The sequence below is a fragment of the Dermochelys coriacea genome, chromosome 2 (genome assembly GCF_009764565.3).
Source record: "Dermochelys coriacea isolate rDerCor1 chromosome 2, rDerCor1.pri.v4, whole genome shotgun sequence".
Classification (NCBI taxonomy): Eukaryota; Metazoa; Chordata; order Testudines; family Dermochelyidae; genus Dermochelys; species Dermochelys coriacea.
Window position 1 is genome coordinate 45,432,634 of NC_050069.1, and position 17,819 is coordinate 45,450,452.

A 17,819-nucleotide genomic window follows, 5' to 3' on the forward strand; every position below is an offset into this window, starting at 1 on the left:
GATGGACGAGAACACCACTTGCGCCTCCAACTCCTTTATCCTTCTTCCCAGAGCCACATAGTCCGCAGTGATCCGCTCAAGGTCATTCTTGGCAGTATCATTGGTGCCCACGTGGAGAAGCAGGAAGGGGTAGCGATCCGAGGGCTTGATGAGTCTCGGCAGTCTCTCCGTCACATCACGAATCTTAGCCCCTGGCAAGCAGCAGACTTCTCGGTTTTCCCGGTCAGGGCGGCAGATAGATGACTCAGTCCCCCGGAGGAGAGAGTCCCCGACCACCACCACCCGCCTTCTCCTCTTGGGAGTGGTGGTCGTGGAACCTCCAACCTCAGGACATCGCATCTCATGCCTCCCAACCAGCGGAGTCTCCTTCTGCTTTCTCCCCCCAGACATATCATCTGGTCCACTCTCCGCATTGGTACCTGTGGAGAGAACATGAAAGCGGTTAGTTACCTGTGTCTGTGTTACTGGAACCCGGACATTCCGCTTACCTCTTCTGGAGGTCACATGTTGCCAAGCTTCTTCACTGGCCTCTTGGCTCCTCTGTGCAACCTGCTCTACATCTTTAGAGCTTTGTGCCCCTAGAAGGCTATCCTGAGTTTGGTCCAGAAAATCCTCAGTCTCTCGTATACAACGCAGGGTCGTTACCTGTTGCTCCAGACCTTCAATCTTCTCTTCCAATATGGAGACCAGCTTGCACTTTGTACAGACAAAGTCGCTTCTGTCCTGTGGAAGAAAGACAAACATGGCACATCCAGTGCAGGTCACAACAGCTGAATTCCCCCCTTCCATATCACCTACCTACTACGGAGCTTCCTCAGAGACGTTGGCAAGATGTAAGCCTCACTGGGCTCACTCCAGGCGAACTCCCAGGCAAACTCCTGCTGTGAGCTGCTCTGCTGTCCCCGCTGCTCCGCTGGTTCGCTGCCGCTCAGCTGGTTTGCGAGGCTCCGGCTATTTTTAAACAGCCAGGCTTCCCTGACGCAAACACACAGACACCCTAATGCCCGCCCCCTGCAGGCTAGCAGCCAATCAGACACTCACTCAGGCTCCCTCCCAGCAAACACACGCTCGGATACTTCCTCAGCAAGCAAACACACACACTCGGATACTTACCAGTCCCAGGCAAACTCCTGCTGTGAGCTGCTCTGCTGTCTCCGCTGCTCCGCTGGTTCGCTGCCGCTCAGATTCTCAACCTATTTACCATTGTGGGCTGCATATGCAGCTCTCTGTGTGTTATGTGGTTCACATCCACACAATATCTATACTACCGGTACATCTACAAAAAAAATGTTATATGACAGCAATATGATTCAAATTGATATAGCACCTTTCATTTCAACACTGGCTAATGTCTACCAAGAACATTTTAAATTAGCAAAATACATAAAAACATTAATTGTTAAAATAAATTTACTGTAAGCATGGCATGCTGTATTGCCATCCTCACTTGTGTACTGCTGCTGCCAGCACAGTTGGGCTGAGTGCCCAGAAAGCATGGTTGAGGACCCTGCCTGCAAAAATGGGGAACATTGCCTGATGCTGGGTGTAGCCCCAGCCCTGGACTGCACCCCATACACTGAACCCCCCATGCAGGGACTGTCCCCCATGCACCAAGCCCCCGCATTCCAGGACTGCCCCCCAGCCTATTTCCCCAGCCAGGGACTGTTTCTTATCACCCAGGCCCACCCTGGGACCATCCCCCAAGCATCCAGACCCGCCCCCAACACTGAGCTGGCATACTTGCCTGCCCTGCAGAGACAGGGTGCCCTGGCCGGGGCAGAATGCCCCACCCGGGGACTATCCTCCCACAAACCCCAACAACTAACCTCAGCACCCAGCCACCCTAAGGACTGCTCCCCAGCATGCAACATCCCCCATCCAGGGACTGTGCCCCAGTATCTAGCCCCACATCCAGGGACTGCCCCCCAGCAACCAGTCCCCCCACTTAGAGTCAGTCCCCCATGCACTGGCTGCACCCTCTCCCCATGCCCCAGTCCTCTGCATCCTCCTCCCTGTGCCCGCTGGTGGTCTACTTTGGCTGCATGTAGCTCAGGCATGCAGCCTGCCCTGACTCCCTGCCGCTGCGATCCTATTGCTGGGAATCCTGCTCCAGCCTGGATCACTGTAGGGTGTGGGGGCACTGAGCACCCTGGCCTTTTGCTGACACTGCTGGGCCTGATCCAGGCAAGGAGGGGGGTGACAGCGCTGGCCTGTTCCTGCTTGTGGGGCTGATGCTGGACCTAATCCTGTGCCTCCCCATTTTGCACCCCCTGATGGTTCTGTGCTTGAGACAGGTTCCCCTCCCACTCCACCCTAGTTACGGCCCTGAGGATGTCGCATGGGCCACAGCTGTGTTCTTATTGGGCCGCAGGTTGAGAACCACTGAACTAGATATTATAAACTAGATACTAAAAAGTATAGAAAAGGACTATGCCATTCAATTAGAAAACCTGCCTTCTTTCAATTCCCCCTACCCTTCCCTTCCCAGGGACCATCTCACAAGGTGATTTTGCTTATGGATGTTCACAAGCTGCTCCAAATGGCACCTGTTGAGGAAGTATCCACATATCTTTAGGATCAGGAGTTCTATCTGAGACATTTTCAGATTCAGAAAAAAGATAGGGGGGTTATGTTTGATTTAAACTTAAGAAATTTGAACCAATACGTTCAAAAATTCTGGTTTTGGATGTTAACCCTGGCCTCTCTAATTTCCACGCTTATATTTATGGATTGGTTCGTCATGCTTTATTTAAAGGACACACATCTTCATATTGCTATCTGACACTGTGGTTTATGGTGGTGGGGTACCATTTCCAATACAAGGTGCTCTAGTTTGGCCAGTCCGCAGCATCATGAGCTTTTTCAAAGTACTTTCCTGTGTCAGTGGCACATAGAAGAAAGCAGAGTATTTGGGTTTACCCATGTTTGGACAATTGGCTGCTGTAAGCTGCTACATGCGAGGTTCTGGTATTCCACACTTAGGTTACAATCATCCTCCTCTTAGATCTGAATCTGCTCTCAATGCGAGAAAGTCAAATCTCTGCCCAACTCAGAGAGTTCCCTTAATCGGTTCAATACTGGACTCACTAGCAGGGAAAGCTTTTCTTCTAGAACACAAACACAAGTAATTTCACAGATTTGAGCCTATCAATACTCTGAAGTGATCTTCTTCCTGGATCTCATGGTATTGATGGCAGTTACCCCTTACATTTTCCTTTTGCTCAGCTCAGAACATGGCCAATGCAACATGGATGCCTCACATTTACACACCAAGTTGAGACAATTTACACACCAAGTTGAGACTTTGGCACCGTGCCTCAGGACGGTCTCCATTTATTGACATGGTAGATGAATAGGACAAGTGTTCTCAGGGGTGTTTTCATCAGTTCCCCCTTCACCGTTGGTGAGGACAATGTCAGAAGTTTCCAAAACTTAATGGGGAGCTTATTTAGCTTCGTGAAATATCCAATGTCACTGGGCTTTTCAAGAAAAGAGCTTGCACATCAATGTGTTGGAATTAAAGGGCATTAATTTGTCTCTCGGCTAATTCCTCAGTATTCAAGGGAAGATGGTTCAGGTAGTCACAGACCATACAACTGCTATGTATTATGAGAACAAACAAGGAGGAGTTCACTTATTCCAATTGTGTACTGAAAAGGTGAGGTTATGGGACCGGTGCATTCTTCATGATATCTGTCTAGTGGCCCTGCATCTAGCACAGGAAAGAAATGGGCTAGCCGATTGTCTCATCAGGGACTGGTCTCAGATTCATAAGGGGTCTCTGAAGGCCTGAGTAGTTCATGACATCTTTTGTAACTGGGGTTAGCCCGAGGTAGAACTGTCTGTGACAGAAATTAACAAAAAGTATCCCCTTCTCTGTTCAACAGCATGAAGCACCTTCAATCCCTTTTGAATCTCTTCCTTCTACACTGGAGAAAGGGCCTTCTGTATGCTTTCCCCACCTATCCATTGACTCAGAAAGTGGTCAAGAAGATTCATCTAGACAGGGCAACAATCATATTAATTGTTCCTGCTTCGCTGAGATAGCAGTGGTACACACACCAGCTTCAGCTGTCAGATGGATAGTAGATGCAGCTTACTCTGTCTCCAGATATTTGTGACAAGGCAGGATTCTTCATCCAGATCTGTTGTTTCTTCATCTGCAGAAGTGGACCATCAGACATCCATATGCACAAAATCTATATGCAACAATTTGTGATAAGCAAAGTGAATACCATATATTATGACCTGATTCAACAAACATGGTTAAAATGGTCTCATCTGTTACAGAATATTTTTGGATGAGAAAGATAATTACAGCCCCAGTCTTGCAAAGACTAATGAATGTGTTCAATGTTATGCATATTAGTAATCCTGTTGGTCAATGCCTCCTCAAAAACTACTTTATTCACATTGTGTTCATCACTCGTATTATTCTCTCTGCTCCCATTCTCATATGCATGGTAGTTCCTTTAACTCTCTGTACTGTATCCATCCTCATTGCTTTGGTTTGCTGCTTTTATCAGTAAATGTCTGGGAAGGCAAGGAAGATTTTTTTTTCATTTTGGTTTGCTATTTCTCCATAAATAGGGCATAAAAACATTAAGATCATTTTTGTACATGGCATCACAGCGATGAGAAAAAGCTAGTTCCAGGGCCAGGTACTGCCTGGATAGTATCCCAGATTTCCTATTAAATGTGGTCCTGTGTTGGTAGTGATGGTAGTTAAGTGCTATAGAATAGCCCTGTCGGTTCAATGGAAGGACCTCACTTTTTCTTGGTACTTAAAACCTGTCAGACTGCCTTGGGTGATGAAGAGTGGTAGCTAATAGTCCTATAACCAAGCTTTGGGTACAATGCACAGTATATGTGCAATTTTTATTACTAAAGTGGCTATAGAGAGAAAGAATGAAAATAACAAATGGGACAATAAGCCAGACTTTATATGACAAAAAGAAAAATGGTTTTGATCAGGGAAACAGAGTTTCTCTAGCTTCTCCAAAAATGACTGCATTCTGAGCCAGAACTGTATATATGGGGTCCAAGGCCAATAGGTCCTTCCCAAAGGTGGGGGGGACTATATATAATTCTATAAATTGCATTTCCTCCATGTTGGATGCCCTCTTCAAACAAAAACAGCCAATAATGAAGAGAAAACAGTTAAAAGCAGGTAAGATTTTGAGCAAAATAAAGGAGGGGGAGAGAGATGAGAAATGCTAGTATAGTGCATACATTCTCTGTCTTTTCTCTCTCAAGTAGGGGAAGGAACTGGGACAAAGTAAAATAGCCTTTACTCCCTAAAGTTCTCTGGGGAGTGGGCATTTGAGGTCTCTCTGCTATAGGGAGGGTGGGACCTTTCGAGTCAAACCTTATTAGAAGACTGCTACTGTTTGTTTCTGTTTATTGTCACATCTGGACAGACTGGCAGTAGGTATAGAAAGATATCTACAAGGAGCCAGATCTTCAGCTGGTGCAAATCAATAGAGCTATGGGGGCATGGATCATCATTCACTTTGCACTCCCCATCAGTACCCGACCATGGGGAAGCTAATGATCCCACCAGCAGACCAAATTCAGTTATATAAATCCTATATAATTTCCATGGTCTCTGAAGCATACATGAGAGAGAATTGGCACAGGTCAGTTCTAGCATCATTACATTGACTCCATACTCAGAACTGCACAAGCTGTGGCTGTGGCTAAAATTAACAAGACATAGTTTTGTTAACACATCTGGTTGAAACTGTGTATGATTATGTATTCTGCATATGTTTATGTTCAGAGTTATATTTATGTGAGTGCATCTATACAGATGCTTCAGATAGCTATTCTTTGAAGAAATAAACAGAGATGCTGGTCCAGCCACCTTCAGCTGTTGGTAGCTAATAATGTGTTAATTGAAGCACCAGCAAATAGCAGCAAATTAGCACTTGGTTGACACCTGAATTTTAAAACAGACAGAGTGTAAATAGACAGTGTTTGCAGTGAAAATTAAAAAAGGAAAATAACAAAAAACACTCTAGTTGTGGATCAGTTTGAGGGCATAGCTACACTTAAAATGCGGTATTGGTGGAGCTTGCATCGTCTTTGTTAACAAAGATGCTCTATACCAACAGAGAGAGCTCTCCCATTGGCGTAGTTAATCCACCTCGCCGAGAGGCAGTAGCTATGTGGATGAAAGAAGCTCTCCCCCTGATATAGCGCTGTCTCCAGGGGGGGTTGGTATAACTATGTCGCTCGGGGTGTGAATTTATACTGATATAAGTCTGTAGTATAGACCAGACGTTATTCAGGAAACACTTGATCACTACACATTAGGGATAGTAACTCTCAGTCTGTAGTCACTATCTGTGAAATAGTTTATGTTAGCAGAGATTTGACACTTCCGGTTCCATTTTTACATATTGCACCTTTGTGACACCCTCTCTTTGTTTTGGGTCAAATTGTGATAGGCTCTTATGTGAGTGCAAAAGGGCCAAGGAGCATCCCCATGTCCCTTTGCATGTTCTGTGCAAAGGTTATCAAAATTAAACACCAGGCACTCAGGAAAGCAAAAGGAGTGGCAGTAGCTCACTTACTTTCTTTGCACTGAGAGGAAGGGACAGCACTCTCCTAATTGATGGTGCATCTTGCACAGTCTCTCTGCACAACAGGACACTCTATGCCTTCCTGAGAAACAATCCATCCCTAAGAGACTCCATGCTACTGCCTACTCTGGCCAATGCCAATTTGGCCCATAGGGAGTAAGTATTTATGGCTCCCTCCCCTCTGTGAGGTTTAAGAGTGAAAATTACAGGAAATTGGTGGGGAAACACATTGGAAGTGCACTATACTGACAGGGAAGATGGCTACATAATCAAGCCAGGAGACCAAGAAGAGGACAGAGTCATGGAAGCACATGGAAGAGTTGACAAGGAGGAGAAAAAGATCAGTGATATTAAAGGAAGGTAGCAAAGGAGCAGGTTAGACCTTCAGATTTAACCAGGAAGATGTCATTAGCAGCTTTGCTTGAGAATGGTCCCTAGGGAATGGAAAGGGTGGAAGCTTGCCTGCAGTGGATGCTGGTATAGTAGTAAAGGTGTGTTTCTTACTTGTATTATGCAAAAATAAGACTTCTGCATTTTACACCAAACACACACTGTCACACACACACATAAAATACTAGAGTGCAATTGTTGACAGTTTATCCAGGAAAATCTTTGAGCCATCATTTTTTGAATAATTACTGGAGAACTGTTTATATTGTAGTTGAACAGCCTGTTGGTGAAGTTGGTTTGCTAGTTATGAGAGTCTGTGGTAGGTGAGTGCAATTCAGATTCTAACAGAGAGGCTATTGAGCCTACAGTTGGAAGGATTTTAGTTGTATAACATGATTATATATTAGTAACTTGATTCATTTGATTTTTTTTTATTTTCCTTCTCCTGTGTCACATTCATTCATAGCAAACCTTCATGTAACATATCTCACTGGCATAATAAATCTCCTTTGGCACCCATACTGTATAATGATCTTTTACAGTACATTACAATTGCAAATTAAAGTTAGCTTTAATTTAAATTGTAAAAAATTCATTTTCATTATATAAGTACTGTCAGCATAAAACCTGTGGGTGTAAAACACCCATGGGTATTCACACTTCTGAAATGCTGAGTGAATGAAAGACACAAAGCCTTTACTTTCACATAGAGTAAATAATGCCGCACATAAATATTGAGGCATTGAACATAAAACACTCTGTGCAAAAATATAGACTTTGTTTGTTTGATTCCTCTAATGCTTTAAAAAAAGCTTTCACCCAAGGGTTCTGTAAGTGCTGTATTTAAAATGAATTCAATTTAAGGATTTCATGTTGTCTATAAATTTCTCTATTGAATTACTGCCTTATTTTCAATTCAAGGCAATATATTGTTTGTTTATGAAGAACATAGCATGATGTGTAGCTATCTATATCAATATATAGTGAGATACACATCTTGCTAGGTACTTGACAGACATTGAGAAATACATACCTTGTGTTAGAGACTTCAACACAATAATATATTAATATGTTAATTAAAGCAGCTTTTGAAAAATTGATTAATCCTTAGTGATAGACTGACTGTCTTCCAATTAGACACAGAACAATTCTGTTTTGACATTAATTAATACAATTAGTATAGTTTGCATCTTATAAGTAAGCTTAGAAGGATTAGATTTTTATTGGTAAATATCAATAAAAATCTGTTTCTTTGTAGACACACAAATCCCTGAAAAAAATATGTCCATTGATGATCATAGAAATTTACAGATAGGCAAAATAAGAAAAATGTTCCTGAGAACTTATTAGTGTTTGGAAGGCTGTTTATTTTGTATATTTTGACATTATATATATATATATATATATATATATATATATATATATATATATATATTTGATGTTGACAATTTGAGTTTGAACAGTTATAAAGATTTAACTTTTTGAATCTCAACATCTACTTGCATTAAATAATTATTGTCTGACCCGCCCATGTCTGATATCATAAAAAAATAAATACTGAATTCTACCAAGCTTAGACATAAGTATTGCACATGAATTCACAGCCATTTGCAGCCACTCTTGGCAAGCACAAGTAATATGTGTGCAGTAGGTTAGGATATAGGCTCTCCCATCATAGTAACTGAAAAATCTAGTACTAAAACATTTTACATCTTTGGCCTGAATCTGATCATTTTCTGTCAGTTTAGCTTTTTAGCTGTCCTGTTTAAGGAATCCATGGTCATTTTACTTCAGACCCCAGAAGGAAGAGTTCTAGTAGTAGAGGAGTGTTTGTGGCCATTTGTAAAAGGAGTTATGAGATACAACCAGGAGAGAGAGAAGATCATGAGGAAAAGGTAGAAAAGTAGCTTCAGTTTAGTGAAAAGAAGGCAGAAGTAAGAGTGGAAGGATAGATGAGGAAGCAATACAATAGCAGGGATGACTAAGTGAAAAAAAATCTGACTTTCCCAAGATGTTTTAAAGACAGGCAAACACTTTGCATTATTTCCTCTTGGCATTCAAGGATTTGGGAGTATTTTGTTGATTCTTGGACCTTGTGGCTGGATTTGAATGTGGATTGCAAGCATCAATCATGGGCACTTACCCCCATTTGGATGCTATTCAGTCATTGGTCCTGTGAGCTGGTTTGACACAGTGAATGTCTTTCAATGTCTTGCACAGCTTCAGGCTCTCCATATCTAACGCCTTACCTCACGTGAAGAAAGGAAGGAGGACTCTAGCTATGCAGGCCAAATGGCAGTCAAAGGAGGAGGTGTTGGGGAAGACCCTTTTGCTTTCTGATTGCTAATATATCTTTAGTTACTGTGGCCAAATTGAAATTCACTGGAACTTTTCTGCCAGGTTGCTGTTGGGATGCTGTTACGTCAAATTAACGGCTAAACTGAATAAAGTCGCAGTCTCTGTGTGCAGCCCATCCTTCTGTGTCCATGTCTCAATGTGTCTGTATCCAGATCAGAACTTATTCTTTTATGAAACAGCAGCATGACTGCTCCACAAACAGATGAATCCTTTTTAATTAATTCCTATGAAGATTATTTTCCCGGCAGACAAAAAACAAAATTAGCTTGTGTATTGTTTGGCTCCTGGCACTCTGCATCAGTTTCATTTAATTTGTCAGCAGTGCAGAGATTGGAGATAGGAGTAATTAGTTAGTAGATATTTATCTGGAGGGAAGAAGGTGGTACATTTTTACACAGGTCTGCGAAGTGCAGGTGTGCACGAGGTGCACTCTGACATGAATCCTTTCCTTTTGCTTTTGTTTCTTCTGTTTGCTCGCTATATCCTGTTTTATTCAGGAATGGCTGGCCATTACACAGCTTGGATATCAATTTGTGGTCACTAAGGTAAGATAGATATGTCATAAGTTTACTGAAGCTCATTAAACACTTCAGAGAGATTTTATATGCTTGTGAGCACTATTTTAAGAGCTTTGAACCCTAGAAACCTATTCAATTGTATCAAAATGAATGAAATCCTATTATTTAACCCTTTTTTATACCACTTTTTAAAAAATCTTGTTGCATTTCTAATTTACGTAACCATTAGAATTTCATATGGAATTTCAGCAGGCCCATATCTCTATAATGGACCAAACCAAACTCCTGGCTCTGAAATACACCAGTCTTTAGGCTGCTTGAAACTTGGTCTAGAACATTGTCCTGATTTAAAATATTTTTTATGTAAGAGGCCTGCTTTTCACCTTTTTTGCTCATTCAGGGTGAAACTCAGCCTTATGTAGAGGGCCCAGCATGAGGCTTTTACACCACTTATGTCCTTAGAATTGGCTATGGTGGAAAACTTTTTCAAATCAAAGAGGGTCTTGCAACATGACTCTCAGGACTCTAGATTAGTCTGCTCTCTTCTGGAAATTTGCTCCATAGCCTCATCCCCTTAATACAGAACAGCTGCTCTGCAGATATCATCCACTTCCATCATGTGTTTGAGCCGCATTATCCCAGGGGAATGCAGCTATGTTGATGGGTGATGGGTGGAGCTGCAGTCATTGATGTAGTTGGGACCTGACCTGTGGATGTCTTTGAATGTTACGTTTAAGATCTTAACTTGGCACTAGAAGCAGATGGGAACACAAAGTCGTGTTGTCTTGGGTTTCATATCTCATTTCTGGTTATCAAAGTTAAAATTCCAGTTTTTTCTGTAATACTTAAGCTACTCCCATTTGTTCATTTGTAATATTTTATTTGTTTGTTAAACAGCAAAGATATTGGCTACCAGAAAGCTACTTTGCAATTTCATTAAGGATGGGTCACTTACAACACACATGCACCAACAAAAGCCAAATACTTCAAGCTGATGGCTCAAGCCATTGCTCCCTCTCCACCCTCTGATTTTTCACAAAGGTGTTATTCAGTGACAGAGCAATGATAGGTTTCAGAGTAGCAGCCGTGTTAGTCTGTAGTCGCAAAAAGAAAAGGAGTACTTGTGGCACCTTAGAGACTAACAAATTTATTAGAGCATAAGCTTTCGTGAGCTACAGCTCACTTCATCGGATGCATTTGGTGGAAAAAAAAACTTTTTTTCCAAAAAAAAAAGTTTTTTTTTCCACCAAATGCATCCGATGAAGTGAGCTGTAGCTCACGAAAGCTTATGCTCTAATAAATTTGTTAGTCTCTAAGGTGCCACAAGTACTCCTTTTCTTAGAGCAATGATATTAATTCTTAATCTTTTGGTGTTAATCCACAAGAGAATAGTCATGGTGCTATTTAAATGTACTTCTTTGTATTTAAATTGATCTGTCTGTGATAAAACAGTCATTTGAATAGCCTGAGAATGGAAAGGAATGAGTGGAGTGGTTCTCCAAGGAGTCAGAAGTAAACACATACATAGGTTGGGTAGATGGAGGAGGGAAGACTTCTCAATATGAGTGATGAATTCAAATTCACCTGAACAAGTGGGAAGGGATTTGATGCTCAGGCTCTCTGAGAATCCAAAGAAAAGTATTTGATAAAGAAATCTGTTGGGCAGGGGATCCTAAGCGAAGGAATAGAGGCAGTAAGCATCAGAAACAATGGCTTCCCTTCCCCAATAGATGATGTTATGATGCCTAAATGAGGTTGGCAAGGAGCACAGAGAAAGCTTGATGACCATGAGGGTGATAGCTATATGGAACCAAGGGTGATAGGTGTGGTGTTCACTGATCACACAGTGCTAAAAGTGTTTGCAAGAGCTCGGCATGCTGTGCATAACAACAACAACTCTTTGTCTGGGAAGCGCAGCCCTTACAGCACAGTCCCCAGTACCACAACTGGGTCTCCCAAACTATCCTTAAAATAGGATCTTTTGGGGTCTGGGACTCTCGTGGAGAGAGAGAAATCCCCTTATCCTGTGCATCTTTGAGATTCCTATTACAGCTATTGTCTTTTCAGCTGCGGAGTTCCAGACAGTTATGTCTCAAGTGAAAGTTTGCATCCGATGAAGTGAGCTGTAGCTCACGAAAGCTTATGCTCAAATAAATTTGTTAGTCTCTAAGATGCCACAAGTACTCCTTTTCTTTATATGATGTTATGTATTTGATTTCTTTTTCCTATACCCAACAATATCCTCAACTATGACTCATTGTTAAATTAATTTAGAGGTGAAACTTAGTTGGGCAGTAAACAGACAGTAGAAATGAATATATGTCATTTAGATATGCAAATAATTCACTTTCAGCACATGTTGCATTCCAGCAGGGAATAGCAGGCTGTGTGTATGGGGATGAATGCATAAACCATTCAGTAACTTTTTGAAAATAATTAAGGAAATAAGATACCTACTGTATGTAAAGTGTTTTTTTAAAATTACAACAGAAAAGAAATTCTTCAGAAATCATCTGTAAGATAGCTTATTGATCAAGTGCATTATGGCAAGATTTCAAATAATATATTAGATAATGATCAAATCTTGTGTATCAGGATTATAACTAGCCCAATAAATTATATAGGCCTAGTACTGCAGACCAGCATCCATTGAAATTTACTGTAAAGCAAGAGAAGCACAGAGTGTCTGTTGGAAGAAATGATACGTGTTCAAATATTAGGGCACAATCCATTCCATTTTAGAAGTAAACAGTATAAATATGACAGGTTTCAGAGTAGCAGCCGTGTTAGTCTGTATTCACAAAAAGAAAAGGAGTACTTGTGGCACCTTAGAGAATAACAAATTTATTTGAGCATAAGCTTTCGTGAGCTACAGCTCACTTCATCGGATGCACAGGATGTATAAATATGATAACATGGAGGGCCATAATATTATAATGGGGGTTGAGTGAAACCTGGATAAAGCTGATGGGAGTGATACCCATCCTTCATTCAGGATCAAGGTAAGCTCCTTTTAGGAGTAAGATAGCTGAAACAGTAGGGGACTGCCACCCATAACACAGGTGGTGGGGTGGGGGGGTTCACAGGGTCCTGGGAATTGCTTGGTGGAGGTGTCTGTGTCTGAGCAGAAGCAGTCAGAAGGACAAGGATACAGAAGAAAATCCACAATTCTAAGGTCCTGTAGAAAAAATAGTATGTGATCATGCAATTAAAGACTGTAGCATAATACATATGTACGGGGTGGAGGGTGGAAAGGCAATTAAGGTTGCACAAGCACCTATATTGAGTCATTCCTATCTTTTGAGTGCTTGACGTTGCAATCTTAACATTCTTTTAACATCATATTTGGATGTAACAGAAATGTAATCCTGTGGAATCATATTGATTCCCAGTTTGGGTCATCACCAAGGTTTGGACCATTAGAGCCACAACACAGATTTCTACCACTTGAGCTAACAGAGTAATGGATAGCAGTAGTAGGCTTTTATATGGGATGGGACACACATTTTTCCAGTGGGTTTCACAGTTTATTTGGTGACAGCAGAAGAATATCGAGACTGAGGACTCCATGTTCAGTATTCTGTAGTGGTTAGAGGTGCTGCTGCCCCTGTGCCTTCATCCTGTCTCTTTCTCACTCTGCTCCTTCTATCCCCACATCCCAGCTCCTTCCCCTCTACTCCTGTCTTTGCTCTGCCTTCCCTCCTCCTCTGTTCCTATCTTGCCTTCCTCTCCCCCCCCCCCCCAGCTCTTATCCAATTCAACATCCCCTGGCTCTTGAAACCCCATCTCCATTTCACATGCTTCTGCATTTTCCTCCATGTTGCTTGGGTGTCAGCAGGGAGAGCTGTGAGACCACAGGATGGACAGTCTCCTTGCTCTTAGATCTGGTGGTGCAGTGACCCAAGGAGTTGGGAGTTAAGGTTGCCAGCTGGCCTGGTTTCTCCAGGACCATCCTCTTTTTGAAGTAGCTGTCCCGGGAAATCTGAAAGGGTGCTCAGTACACTGCCAATTGTCCAGTTTTGTGGGATCAGGATCATCCCAGAAGTCCCCTTTATTTTTTAACCTCAGAGGTAGCAACCCTGCTGGTAGCAGCAAGTGCAGGGAAAGTCCTGCTCACCGCCTGCAGCCACAGGATGAAATGTGCTCAGTCACTCTGCAGGGATGGCTCATGCACAGTCTAGGCAGCACGTAGGAACTGCTATGGGATGAAGCATGTTCAGTGGAGATGGACTTCTCAGAGAATTTAGCTGCCAAACTCTAACAAGAGTCTACTTAACATGCACAAACTGAGTTTTTTGGGGTGGCTTAAAACGTAGCTAAATGTAAGCATATTTTCACAGGCATGGCAAAAGGCACAGCCCTGACAACAGGGTGACCGTCTTGCCAAATTTCAAATCTCTGTCCCAAATCATGGAGGTGGTAGAGCTTCTCAACAAAACAGCTGTAAGAATGTTTTTAAAATGGGCAAACAACGCATTTTTCCTAACCTCATTCTAAGGAGCAATGAACCTGTTTAGCTGAAACTTCCTCCCAAAAAATTCAGCATGAGGCAGACACCCAGCATGGAAAGTTTTAGACCAAACTGTTAATTTGGCAAAGTTTTAAGCAACTGAAAACAAGGTCTTATAATGGAAAGTGACAGGCACATTAGAAATAGGCATAAATTTGTAACAGTGAGGGTAATCATTGGAACAAACTACCAAGGAAGCAATAGATTCTCCATCGCTTGATTTTTCAGATCAAAACTGGATGCCTCTCTGGAAGATACACTTTAGTCCATTACAAGCTACTGGTTTCAATTCAGGGATAACTGGGTGAAATTCTATGGCTTGTGCTATATAGGAGGTCAGACAAGATGATTGAATGATCCCTTCTTGCATTAAAATCTATGAAACCTTAACTATAGGTGATGCCACAAACTCTGATTATAATAAAATCTGAAGAAATAAAATGTAAATAAATGCACCTTTTCTTTTTCTGTTTTAATGTAACGTATTGTGCTCTTCCCTGTCCCAGACTTGTAAACAGTTTCCATAATTTTATGTTTGTTTTTTCTAACTAATCCAAGATCCTATGCTTATGTGAATTGTCTTCTGCAGAATACTTCCTTTCTTCTATGACAAACCACATGCCATATACAAAGCCAAGGACATAGCTTACATCCTGCATTAAATAGTATTTGATTAGGTGGTAATAACATTAATTACCACTCAGAATACAGTTAACTCTAGTTGATCTGAAGCGCTAATGTGCTTGGACTGCTAAAATTCTGTTTTAAGTAGGGCTGTCGACTAATCGCAGTTAACTCACGCGATTAACTCAAACAATTAATCATTAGTAATCACAGTTTTAATTGCACCATTAAACAATAATTACCAATTAAAATGTATTACATATTTTGGATATTTTTCTACATTTTCATATTATTATTATTTGTACATTATTTTTATTACAAATATTTGCACTGTAAAAATGATAAACAAAAGAAATAGTATTTTTCAATTCATCTCATACCAGTATTGTAGTTCAATCTCTTTATCATGAAAGGTTTCAGAGTAGGAGCCATGTTAGTCTGTATTCGCAAAAAGAAAAGGAGTACTTGTGGCACCTCAGAAATTAACAAATTTATTTGAGCATAAGCTTTCGTGAGCTACAGCTCACTTCATTGGATGCATTCAGTGGAAAATACAGTGGGGAGATTTATATACATAGAGAACATGAAACAATGGGTGTTACCATACACACTGTAAGGAGCGTGATCACTTAAGGTGAGCTATTACCAGCAAGAGAGTCGGGGGAGGGGGAACCTTTTGTAGTGCTACATGCCACAAGAGGCCACAACAGTGGTTCCCTTAACCCACCCAGCAATATTGTTAATCTGTCCAACTATACCCTTAGCCCAGCAGAAGAATCTGTCCTATCTCAGGGCCTCTCCTTTTGCCCCTCCACCCCCACGAACATGATACAGTTCTGTGGTGACCTAGAATCCTATTTTCGACGTTTCCAACTCAAGGAATATTTCCAGCACACCTCTGAACAACATACTAACCCACAGAAAGCTTCCTAACCAAGACTACAAAAAGAAGGATTCTGGGTGCACTCCTCCTGAAGGTCAAAACAACAGACTGGACTTCTACATAGAGTGCTTCCATTGACATGCACGGGCTGAAATTGTGGAAAAGCAGCATCACTTGCCCCATAACCTCAGCCATGCAGAACACAATGCCATCCACAGCCTCAGAAACAACTCTGACATCATAATCAAAAAGGCTGACAAAGAAGGTGCTGTCGTCATCACGAATAGGTCAGAATATGAACAAGAGGCTGCTAGGCAGCTCTCCAACACCACTTTCTACAAGCCATTACAAGCCTCTGAGCCCACTGAGAGTTACCAAAAGAAACTACAGCATTTGCTCAAGAAACTCCCTGAAAAAGCACAAAAACAAATCCGCACAGACACAACCCTGGAACCCCGACCTGGGGTATTCTATCTGCTACCCAAGATCCATAAACCTGGAAATCCTGGATGCCCCATCATCTCAGGCATTGACACCCTGACAGCAGGATTGTCTGGCGATGTAGACTCCCTCCTCAGGCCCTACGCTACCAGCACTCCCAGCTATCTTCGAGACACCACTGACTTCCTGAGGAAACTACAATCCACCGGTGATCTTCCTGAAAACACCATGCTAGCCACTATAGATGTAGAAGCCCTCTACACCAACATTCCACACAAAGATGGACTACAAACCATCAGGAACAGTATCCCCGATAATGTCACGACAAACCTGGTGGCTGAACTTTGTGACTTTGTCCTCACCCATATCTATTTCACATTTGGGGACAATGTATACCTTCAAATCAGTAGCACTGAGATGGGTACCCACATGGCCCCACATTATGCCAACATTTTTATGGCTGACTTAGAACAACACTTCTTCAGCTCTCATCCCCTAATGTCCCTACTCTACTTGCGCTACATTGATGACATCTTCATCATCTGGACCCATGGAAATTCCACCTGGAGGAATTCCACCATGATTTCAACAATTTCCATTCCACCATCAACCTCAGCCTGGATCAGTCCACACAAGAGATCCACTTCCTGGACACTATGGTGCTAATAAGCGATGGTCACATAAACACCACTCTATACCGGAAACCTACTGACCGCTATTCCTACCTACATGCCTCCAGCTTTCACCCAGATCATACCACTCGATCCATTGTCTACAGCCAAGCTCTACGATACAACCACATTTGCTCCAACCCCTCAGACAGAGACAAACACCTACAAGATCTCTATCAAGCATTCTTTCAACTACAGTACCCACCTGCTGAAGTGAAGAAACAGATTGACAGAGCCAGGAGAGTACCCAGAAGTCAGCTACTACAGGACAGGCCCAACAAAGAAAATAACAGAACCCCACTAGCCATCACCTTCAGCCTCCAACTAAAACCTCTCCAATGCATTATCGAGGATCTATAACCTATCCTGAAGGACAACCCATCACTCTCACAGATCTTTGGAGACAGGCCAGTCCTTGCTTACAGACAGCCCCCCAACTTGAAACAAATACTCGCCAGCAATCGCACACCACACAACAAAAACACTAACCCAGGAATCTTGAAACAAAGCCCGTTGCCAACTCTGTCCACATATCTATTCAGGGGATACCATCATAGGGCCTAATCACATCAGCCACACTATCAGAGGCTCGTTCACCTGCGCATCTACCAATGTGATATATGCCATCATGTGCCAGCAATGCCCCTCTGCCATGTACATTGGTCAAACTGGACAGTCTCTACGTAAAAGAATAAATGGACACAAATCAGACGTCAAGAATTATAACATTCAAAAATCTGTTGGAGAACACTTCAATCTCTCTGGTCACTCAATTACAGACCTAAAAGTTGCAATTCTTCAACAAAAAAACTTCAGAAACAGATGCCAATGAGAGAC

The 17,819-nt window shown here is 42.1% G+C and overlaps 1 long non-coding RNA gene across 1 annotated transcript in view; it reads right to left on the bottom strand.

Moving 5' to 3' along the window:
* Window positions 1–2,339: 2,339 nt before the first annotated feature.
* The window catches only part of LOC122458631, a 40,249-nt gene continuing 24,769 nt past the window's right edge, over window positions 2,340–17,819 (bottom strand). Inside the window, exons 2-3 of the long non-coding RNA XR_006278723.1 lie at window positions 3,261–4,199; window positions 2,340–2,546 (exon numbers count right to left, since the gene is read on the bottom strand). This is a non-coding gene — a long non-coding RNA (uncharacterized LOC122458631). The remainder of the gene's footprint in view (window positions 2,547–3,260; window positions 4,200–17,819) is intronic.